Raw genomic sequence first — 10,589 nt, 5'->3', positions numbered from 1 at the left:
AAAGAGGTGGACATGACGCAAGCACACAAACACTGGCTGCACGGAAACACCCAGAGGACCCAGTGTGTTTGTGTGGCCGAAAATTGGGGGAGGAGAGTCGAGAATTGCCAGGCAACGCCACCTGGGGAATTGCACCCCAGGAAATACAATAACCACTCTTACCATAGAAGATCACGCAGATTCGTTGCACAAATATATTTAAAGAGGACGAGAGACGGACTTCCACATACAATAAGATTTATTGATTAAAATAATTGACTAGGTCTAAAAGAACACAAAGATGTCACAAATGTACGGCCTGAGTGTCAAAATAATAAAGCACTGTAAATTGCGGTAAAAGCATAAACAAATGGCAGGAACAGGGCTAAGGCTTAGCTTGGTGGACAGACTAAAGCAAAACAACCAAAAAAACCACTACTAAGCACCACGTGCCACACCAAATTCAGGGAAGTGAGAGGGGAACCACCACCGGGGGGAGTCTGCTGCACACTACACCCGCTCCTGTCCTGGAAAAGAAGAAAACAAAATTATAATACCACGTATGATGGGACACTCAGGCAGATGGATTGTACAGCTAAAACAGGAATCATACTACACCACACACACTCACACCAAACAGACAAAGAAATGAACCTAATAACTAATCTATAAGAAAACAAAGTAACAAGATAATAATGAACAAAAGAAACTTAACACCAAAAACTTAGCTGTGAGCAGGGACCAGGAGTAATATTCCCTTTAAATAAGAAAACAAACCCAACAGCTGAATATTAAACTAAATAAACCACAAAAGAAAATATGTAACCCAAACGAATAAACCCAAATAAGTGAAGAAAGAAAGGAATTAATCAAATCTGTAAGAGTTGTGGTGGGATGGAAAACCCGAAGCTGCGTGGGCACATGGCAGAATTACTGTGTCCTTTAATCGACATGTAGACCACGCAGCAGCAGAAGAAGACAGCGGAGACGAAGCGACCGCACCAGGGCTGGGGGGCCGTGGACATCCGTCCTTCACGATGCCCAGCTGGTAGTCCGCGTCACCGAGCCGTGGCAGCGCAGCGCAGCCCGACACAGAGCGCAGGGGGAAGAGGAGAGACAAACTGTGGCCTCAGCAGCCGAGCGAAGAGAGCTTAACCCCTGGCCCAAAACACCTTCACCGTTTCCTGGTGAGGGCAGAGAGCAGACTCCACACTCCTCAACCTCCTTACAAAGCGGCACCAATCAACACGGCCGACAACGCGTACAAATCCCGCTCGGGGCAAACAACCGGAGCACGCCAGCAAGCCCTCTCCCAGTGAATGCCAGGCAATAGTGTGCGCACCCACGAAAGCGCGACTAATTAACAGGTGGCACCACTGCGCAATCAGGCACAGGTGGTATTGATTGAGCGGAGGTGGAGCAGCACTCAACCTGCCACATTTGCAGTCTTGAACGAGGTACAAGGCCTCGATCAGAGGGCCTTTAGTTTTACAAGGATTTTTTAAGAACATCTTTAGACCTCCTGTTAGTAATCTTGATGGTCTTGTTGGAGATGGTTGCTCATGACTTCTGCTGATGCTGATGAAATAATGGAGTTGATCAGATTGGGCTTGATGGGGAGATGAAAGGGCGCACATATTTAAAAAGAAAGCAGCCATATGCTAACAGCCCAGTCTCATGCATAAAGCATCAAATACCAACATTTTGTCACAAACCTCAGCAAGTCTTACAGAAGCAAGAAGCCTTTAGCTTCTGCATGAGGCACACCTGGCTTTCAAAAAACTGTAATGTAAACCCATCTGTAGCAATAAAGACGCTCAGAGAAACAGCTGTTTATTTATTTAAAGGTTACTTATTTGGAGGCTTTTATGCCTTTTATTTATAGAGAGGACAGTGGATAGTGTTGGAAACGGGGAAAGGGAGATTTTGGGACGGAACGTGGCAAGAGGCTGAGGGTGGGAGTCGAGCCTGGGGCCGTAACGAGGACTGTATGAGGGCCGCTGATTTAGCTAAACGGCTGAGCTAAAACTCACTACCAAAAAGGTAGTACCGTAAAAAGAGACCCTTTTAATTTTTTTTTATTGTTAAGTGGTGACGTTACATCTCCCCACTACTGTTTTCGGGTTTCCGGGTCCAAGCCGCAACGTCTCCTATTTACAACATGCCGCAGTGCTGTTTTCCTCGCTGTGTTAAGCGAGGAAAACTAACTTGATTGTTGCTAACGCTTCGTCACGGACATGCACCGTCATGATCGCCATTGCAGCCATTACTCTCACAACTATCAACGTTACAGCAGGCTGCCAGCTACCGCTAGCTACAGCACCGGTAGCAAGTAGGATTGCAAACTCGACATGGAGAAAACGGATGGTAGGCTGCTATTGGATTGTTTTGAATGTGTTTTAAATGAAAATACATTTAAATAGTGTTGAAATAACTTGTTTATAAGTATTATATATATACTGTATACACGTTTTTATTAATAAATGGCTAGAAAACCTTTTTCCACTTGGGATACCTCCCAAAACAGACTGGGTCTTATGCGAGTTGAATTCCAGTGCGACTTACATTCTGGATTTTATGGTATTTTGTTTTTCTTGTGTATGGCAGCTGTACTAAACCTGACTTAACGGCAGTAACGAAATGCATAAAATGCTCAAGAGACACAACAAGAAACAAGTCAATGTGTAATACTGTAGGAAATTTCTCAAACCAGTTTTATAAAAAGACCCACAGAGCACAGAAAAAAAAGCTCCAAAGGCCTGCTGAAGAAATATTTATACCAAAAGATTATTGGCAAGTCAAGGATTTCTACTGGGAAAACAAGCTCTTCAGTTTCGACTTCCTTTGCTGCATGTTCCTTTCCCTGACTATAGCCGTAACAAGGCCCCGCCATCATGCAGCCTTTGTCATTTTACATTGGACCAAGCCACGCCGGCGTAAAGCCGCCCAGTCTGTGTTTTTACAAAGCATTCTGTCGTTGCGTGCGTGAGGTGTAAACAAACAGTGCGTGCTTCAAATACACACACGGTGCTGTTCCGCCCTGCCGATGCCATTACGCCTCCATTACTACCTCTGATGCCGCCTCAGAGGCGGAACGACTTCGCCCCACCATTCTGCCTCCGTGCGTTTTACACAGAAGACGGAACGTAACAGAGGCGTAATAATCGCGCCTTCCACTAGCAGTGTAAAAGGGGCTTATGTTGCTTAATGAATTTCTCAGCATGCAAATGCAGCACCTCTGCCCCAGCATGATTTACACTTCCCAAAACCACCTTGCATGTTGTTGTACAGTCACACCCTCACCAGGACGTCCTCTCTCCTGTGTTTTACACATCTCATTTGCAGCCAGGTACATTTTCATTATGCACAGATGGGGAGGTTCAGTGTGACAGCTCTGCATGGAAGTCCCTGAGTAGGTATTCGAGCTCAATCACAATCACCACCCACTCGGTGCTTTTCACGCTGCATGTAATACGTTTTGCAGTGTTCAAATCACGCCTTTCTATCCATATTTATAGCCATCGATGAGCGAGCCAGGCCTCGTGTGAAAGGTCATCTCCTCTTCTGTGTAATTATTCAGTCTCAGTCGCTGTAACACATCAGTGATGCTGTTTGTGGCTCAAGGTCAGAGCCAAGTGTCCAGAGCGCCGAGGCAGTGATGGATTACTGTTTTCCAGATCCTTGAACTCTGCAGGACAGTGACAGATCTCAGCAAATCAAGGAAAGAGTCTTTATTGACAGCTCAGAGCGCCTGAAGGATAAATAGCCTCAGAGTTTTCCTAAGTGTGATGTCTGATGTGGACCCTCATCATCGTGTAGGATAAAGTGAGCGTCTCCCTCTGAGGAAACTGTAATCTTCTCGCTGTTAAAAGGAAAACTCTGCCCTCCCTCATCTTCCTCCTCCTCTGCTTCGTCTAATGGGTTGTAGCTGCGGTAAACACTCAGCACTAATGTCTTCTCCCCAGTGCTTTTCTATATCAACATATACAACAACTTAATTGCTTTACAGTTGGGTATTTGTTTTTTGAAGTGTCAGCACATAGTCCAGTAGGGGGACCAAAGTGAACCCTATTTTTAAATGTTTAAACGACTAGTATGTTGAAATAGTTTGGAGTTGCTCCAGTAGACTGCATCAGCCAGCAGCAGTACCACTGCTGTAATGGCTACAATGTAATCCTTTGGGGCAATTACAGGTGAGCAAGTTAAGTTCTGTAAAGGGGGGGAGTCTTGGCCTGAAATCTCACGGGAATAGGAGATTTGTAGCGAGAAGAGAGTCTGTTGTGTTGGACTACAGATAGCCAAGTATGTTTTATTTGTTTAATCCCCAGTGAAGGACATCATGTTACATTCGTCACACTGAAGCCGTATTCGCACGGGACTATTACCTGGGGTTGGGATTTAGAAATGACCACCTCACATCAGTGGTTCGTGTGGCGCAATCACACGGGATAAGCAATAAGTCTGTATTTTCCTGCAAGTCACACATTATCCCCCCCGTATCTGAAAATGTCAAAGCTTCGCGAGACATCTGCTTGAAGCCTTCGTTTATAATTTCCATCGTGGCCCAGGAATAAGGCGAGGAGATAACGAAAACGTTGCGGGACTAATATTATCAGATGACCTCTGTGTTTGCCAAAGGTAATTTTGCGCCGGAATGTTACAAATTGCGGACATGGCTTATTCGAATGGGATTAATATCACAGATGACCAACAGACCACCAGTTAATACTAGTCCCGTGCAAATAGGGCTTTTGTGTGTAAAGTTAGTTATGTAACTGACATTCTCATTTTGACCCAAATCATGAACTCTTAATCCTAATGAAGCAGTTTTAGTGACTAAAACTTAACAAAAGCTTTATTTTGAAAGCTGAACCTCATGTTTCATCTTAGTTATCGCTAACTTGACTGACGCAAGAGGAGAACCTGCAGCATCTTAGTTTCAAGGTTAGGCGCAAGTTGGGATGTAGACTGTGTTCATTCATGAGATGTTCAGCTCTGTGTACACAAACCATAGGTCAGACGGACGCATGCAAAACTCCAAATGAATGATAATGTTGTGTGTTGCGCCAAAGTGGCCTCAAACTATGAATGTAGCTTTAATATAAGGTTTGTCAGACACTTGAACCCACTGAATATGTAATACTTCAATAACCGCCTTCCCACACAATTCCCCTGCTGTGCTGTGTTCTTTTTTTTTTTTTGCTTTACTCCAATCTCCAGGGTTTTTACCAAGCACAACTCAGAACTCCGCGGGGCTTCCTCAACATCAAGACAGCTTTATACGAACATTAAAGCGGTGCAGATCAGAGGCAGCGGGCGGGTGGGCTTCCACTGAGGCAGCAAACGGGTTTCTCTTAAAACAAAAGTCAGAGATGCAGAAAGGTCCCGCTCAGCAAAGATTTTCTGCTGCATCAGAAGAGTTTGTTGGAACTTTGTATTTTTTCCATGCCAGCACATGTACAAAAGTCCAGCATGAGTATCCTTCCATTTGGAGACATTTCATATTCAGAAATAATCTCACAAAACGCATGCCTACATTTAAAAGTATCACCTTTTTTCTTTCACTCAAACTGCCTAAATTGTGGAAATGAATCCACGCTCGGCTGAAGCACGGCACCTGCAGCTACAGCGAGATTGGAATCAATTCATACAAGCGTCATTTGGTTCTTTCTCAGTCAGGGACCAGTAGTGTTTTTCATGATGGTGACTGAAAAAGTGACTTCATCGGAGCGAGAGAGGGGTTTAATTTTCAGTCAGAAATGAGTTAGTGAATCACGGTGTTTGGACACAGGAGGGTAAAAGCTGAATGATCACCTCTGTCGGCTCGCTCTGCAAATCAGCACATTTTCAGATATTCTCTGCGTTCGGTTTGAAAAAAATCCCGTAAAGCATTTTTTTCTCACTTTCACTCTGAACAGTTATTAATTCCTCCAGGGTAGGTTATGTAGTCTGTCCCAAGCTCTGTATAGTAGTTTGTTGGTTGGCAGGATATCACAAAAGAATGAATTTAATTAGATTTGTTGGAGAGTTCAGCTGCGGGTCAGGAATCGAGCGATTGGCGAATGTTTTTAAAGGCTTTGTGGGACATTCAAACTTTATATGATATCTGCTTTTATTTAAATGAGAACATCAGGTTCGTACCCACCATCTGGTCCATCATCTCTCTGTAATTCTGCAGAGTTCTCGCTGGTTTAATTTGTGCTTATCTGTTTGTGTATTGACCGCACAATACAGAATATGTTAATTAACAAGATTTTGATGTGCCGTTTGGAAACAGCCAGGCGTGCTGTCCCCCTCTGTTTCCATTCTTAATGCTAAGCTAAACTGATTGCCTATTTAGCGCAATGATATTTCAGACAGACAACTCACGTTTGTGATAGTTTGAAGCATTTATTGCAACAGCAGAGCATAGCTTGTATTTGCCGTCTAGGCTCCAACCTCATAACTGGTGGATGCTGGGGGTGGTGGTGGGGCTGAAAGTATGAGTGCAGTGCTGGTGCAGGGCAGAGGTGGCAATGACTGGAAATCTTGCAGCTTAAATAGAGCGCCACATTGGGAGGAAATGTTTGTCAGGTGATCGTGGAGACACGTGTCAAGTGTAAAATCGGTGTAGCTGCCTGGACGAGCTCCCCGGCCCCCATAATCTCTCTCATACACACAAGCGGATGTTTAATCATCAGTGTTCAAGTGTTGAGTCGTGTCTGAGTCTCTGAACCTCACTCAGCATTCTGCAGGCTTCTGACTGAGAGCTTCCTACTTTGTCAAATCCACCGACACCAGTCCCAGAGTCTCATGGGCAATCTTCCATCCGCTGACTCCATGCAAACAAAGTGTCATGATGTGACAGTTTATTTGTCAGCATCAGCAGCCAGCATCCCAAACTTTGTTCCTCCTCTTTCTCTTTGCTGCCATCGCTGCAATCCCCAACATTAATCAAAATATCTCCAGCGACAGCGTGAGATGACTTTTATATCAAGAACATGCCAACTGAAGCATGCTTTGAAAACAACACAACTTGTTATATGACCAAAAGTGAATGCACACCCCTCCATCACGATTCTATGAGCTTGTGGGAAATGCTATTCTGAAACCACCAGCATCAACACGGAGTTGGACTCCTCTTTTGTGGCTTTAAACAGTCGCCACTCTTCAGGGAAGGTTTTCCACAACTCAGAGTGCCTTCGAGTGAATGTGTGCCCTTACAGCCGAAGGAGCGTTTGTGAGGTCAAGTGCTGACAGCGCTCGCAATCAGCCTTCTATTTCCTCCCCAAAGTGTTCACTAAGGTTTGAGCTCAGGGGTCTAGCTCGTACATACCAAGCTCGTCTAACAGCGTGTGTATTCAGCTAAAGTTTTGCTAGAGGCAGTCCTGCTTGAACAGCCTTCCTCCGCCTGTGCACACAAGGTTCCCACTTTATCGACCCTTTACTGGAACAACCTTGAAAAACTGCACCAGACTTTTTGATATACTGTGTTTAGTAACTTGACCACTGAATTAAATTGTAATCTGGAAGATCTCAGTTTTGTTCTCTTTGGGAGCACACTTCCCAGATATCCAGACAGTGTTGCATGTGTGACGTCCACGGTTGGCTCCGGTTGTAACTCTTGATTTTCCTCGCTGGCGGTCGCTTTCCTTTTTAGACTGTTTGCCTTCATCTGAGCGTCGAGTTTGTTTCTTTTTCTTTGGATTTTCACTTATTTTTGAAGTTGTATCTGTAGTCATCGATCTTTTCTTTGTTTGTTCAGCAATAGTAGATTACTGTTTACTCGCAACACTTGCAGAGACCAGAAAAGCAGCCGCTTAGCTCCGCCTACCCTCTCTGGCAGACCAACCACTGCTGGGTGATGGAAAACGGGTCGCTAACTGAGTGCCACAGACAACCAGTCCGTAACACTGCAAATGCAAAGGCTTTCATCAGTGGGCCATAGGCTCAATCACCATTATTATTACCCTTACATACTGTTCATATTCTGTACCTTCACAGTATGAATGTTGAAATAGCCTATGCCACTTAAACAAATGAATGATTAATCCTTCATAAATGTTTCAAAGAGCAGGGAAAGTGTATTTTTTAAGTTTTACACCACTCGTTTTTGGTGAAAAATATCTATTACACAGTATGATGTCATGTAATATATGTAAGAAATAAAAACTATAAAAGCTGATTGAAATGATTTGAATATATTTTATTGACCTTGCAAATTACATGAACATTCTGGAACTTTTGGACTTCATAATATAACCACTGAACACTGTCCTCACTGCTATGTCATAGTGCTTATTGTGAACTAGTCTCTGCATTCAAGGCAGAGGTGGGACACTTTCCGAGTGTGGATCTTGCACAAGTGTTTCCCACATTTTTTTTGCAGGGCAGAAGCTGCATCTCCTTCTCTTCTGTTCCCTCATGTTTGCTTCTTGATCGGGGCCAGGCTCAGATTGCTGCACTGCCCTTACCAATGCTGCTGAGGCTGCTGTGTGGGGGAGGTGTTGTCGCTTTTGCATGCAAGGAGCCACAAGGGCCTTTCCAAGCTCCTCCAAAAAGAACCTCCTCCAGTTCCTCTTGCTTGCCCGCCAGGTTGGGTTTAGCTCACTCCATATCACGAAGGCATTGTACGTGGATACGTCAATTATGTTGTGGAATATGAGAAGAGGCCATCGGGCGGTTCTCCGCTTGCAGCTGTATGTGCCTGTTACTTTATCAAGATTGTCCACTCCGCCTCTGTTGGCATTGTAGTCAAGGATGATATCTGTTTTTTTGTCTTCCCGATGCTCACCTCTGCAGCCTTATGTAGTGTGCTCATAAGGATGACGTTCTTGTTCTTCTTGGGCACGGTGGCAGTTTAGGTTTGTTCCGCCTCACAGTGCCAACCATTGTAATTTTTTTCTTCAGCAGCACCTGACCCAGCTCATCAGATGTAAAGAAGTTATCGCAGGTCACATTGTGTCCTCTCAGCCCTTCCGTCATTTCCAGTACAACACGCATGCCTTGTTTTTTTCCTCTGGAGCTCCACCAGCTGGCTTCCCTGTGTAAACTTGCATGTTCCAAGCATAACTTGAACGTGCATCACAAGCAACCCATAACTTGACGCCATATTTTCCAGGTTTGCTCGGCATGTACTGACCATTTGATATCACAGCCATGTATACTGAAGCATGGATTAATTAGTCAACAAGAAAAGACCATTCTTACCTCTGAATGGAACCAGTCTTTCATCCACAGTAACATCAGGGCCAGGATTGTACATGAGAGGCAGCCGTTCCACCCACTTGTCCCAGACATCCCAGATTGCTGCCAGTTTGTCAGTAACACGCCGTGCAGGTCTTGTCTCACGATTGTCAAATCTGAGCACCGCTGATATGGTACGGAACATTTCCAGGGACATGGTGGCTCGAAAAAATCGGTCTTCCCATCTCAGCATTCCAGAGACTGGAAGCAGCCGCACCTCGGGATCTGTACACAACAGCCAGTATTAGAAGCCCCATGTAGGCACGTAGGTCGGTCACATCCATGGTCTTCCATTCCTGGCCATAACGATTAACCCCCTCCACGTTTGTCATTTCAGTGATAATTTTTTCAATGGCTGGAGGGAGGAAGAGCTGGAATGTTGACAACATGTCAGCCATCCTGCCTGCAACATGATGTGGAAGTGTTGACCAACAGATAGCACTGTTTTTTGACATAAATGTCTGCCCTGCTGTCTGCTCCTCTCCGCTCCTCTCCATCAGAGTCATCTTCATCAGATGGGGAGTTTTCTTCCACGTTGTCTTCCTGCTCTGACACGTCCTCCTCTAAATCAGTATCAGACTCATCTTGGAAGAGTAGATCCAGGGCCTGTTGGACATTCAGTCTTGCTGCCATGATGTCTGTCACTGAAATGGCAGCTCATATACCTTTTTATAATGTTATGACCCCCACCACCTCCCTCCCAACCCAAAAAGATTTGTTACTTTGTACATTATTTTATTACATTGCAGGTGCAGACGGGTGCAGGTGCACAGACACAAGATGTGCACCTGCACCCGTCTGACCTCTGGATGACTTCATGATCACTCCTATGTTTGTTTAATCTTTCAATATTTTGGGATTCCCCCTGCCCCTTCAAAGACCAGCAGGTGTCTGTCTCTGCGGGAACCTGGGCAAATGTTTTGGGAACACAAACAGTTCTCATGACGGTGGTGAGGTCCCCTTGAACTCTGTCACCTCTTTCGCATATAAGATGCACACAAACATGACAAGTACATTCTCAGTTTCAAGATTCCATAACACCACAATTTGACCCACACTGGTAGATCTAAAATCCATCTGAATAGATACGGGTCAAAGTTGACAAAGAAATGAAAATCTACAAGATTATTACTTTAGGTCTTTGTCGTGTTTGCCAAAAAGTCGCCAGTAGCATTTCATTATAAGGGGAACCTTGTAAATCTGAAAGGTTCCCCTTTCAGGTTTCATGTGTACCTATAATTTTTGTATAGATTCTACTCACTGTTTTGTAAATGAGGCTTTTTACACGTGCCACCTGAGGTCAGACGACCTCAGAGACTGGGAGAGAACATCCACAGAGCATATTGTGCGATACCATGCTTTCAGTTTTTTTTACAATCTCTCTC

General features: G+C 44.6%; 1 pseudogene; it reads right to left on the bottom strand.

Moving 5' to 3' along the window:
* Positions 1-8,279: 8,279 nt before the first annotated feature.
* On the bottom strand, positions 8,280-9,837 carry LOC138588813 (piggyBac transposable element-derived protein 4-like; annotated as a pseudogene).
* Positions 9,838-10,589: the final 752 nt, after the last annotated feature.

This window comes from Semicossyphus pulcher, unplaced genomic scaffold, assembly GCF_022749685.1.
Source record: "Semicossyphus pulcher isolate SPU_LCO1_2020_fin unplaced genomic scaffold, fSemPul1.0.p SCAF_12, whole genome shotgun sequence".
Lineage (NCBI taxonomy): Eukaryota > Metazoa > Chordata > Actinopteri > Labriformes > Labridae > Semicossyphus > Semicossyphus pulcher.
Note: the sequence above shows the minus strand (reverse complement) of the source record. Positions and strands in the feature narration are given on the sequence as shown.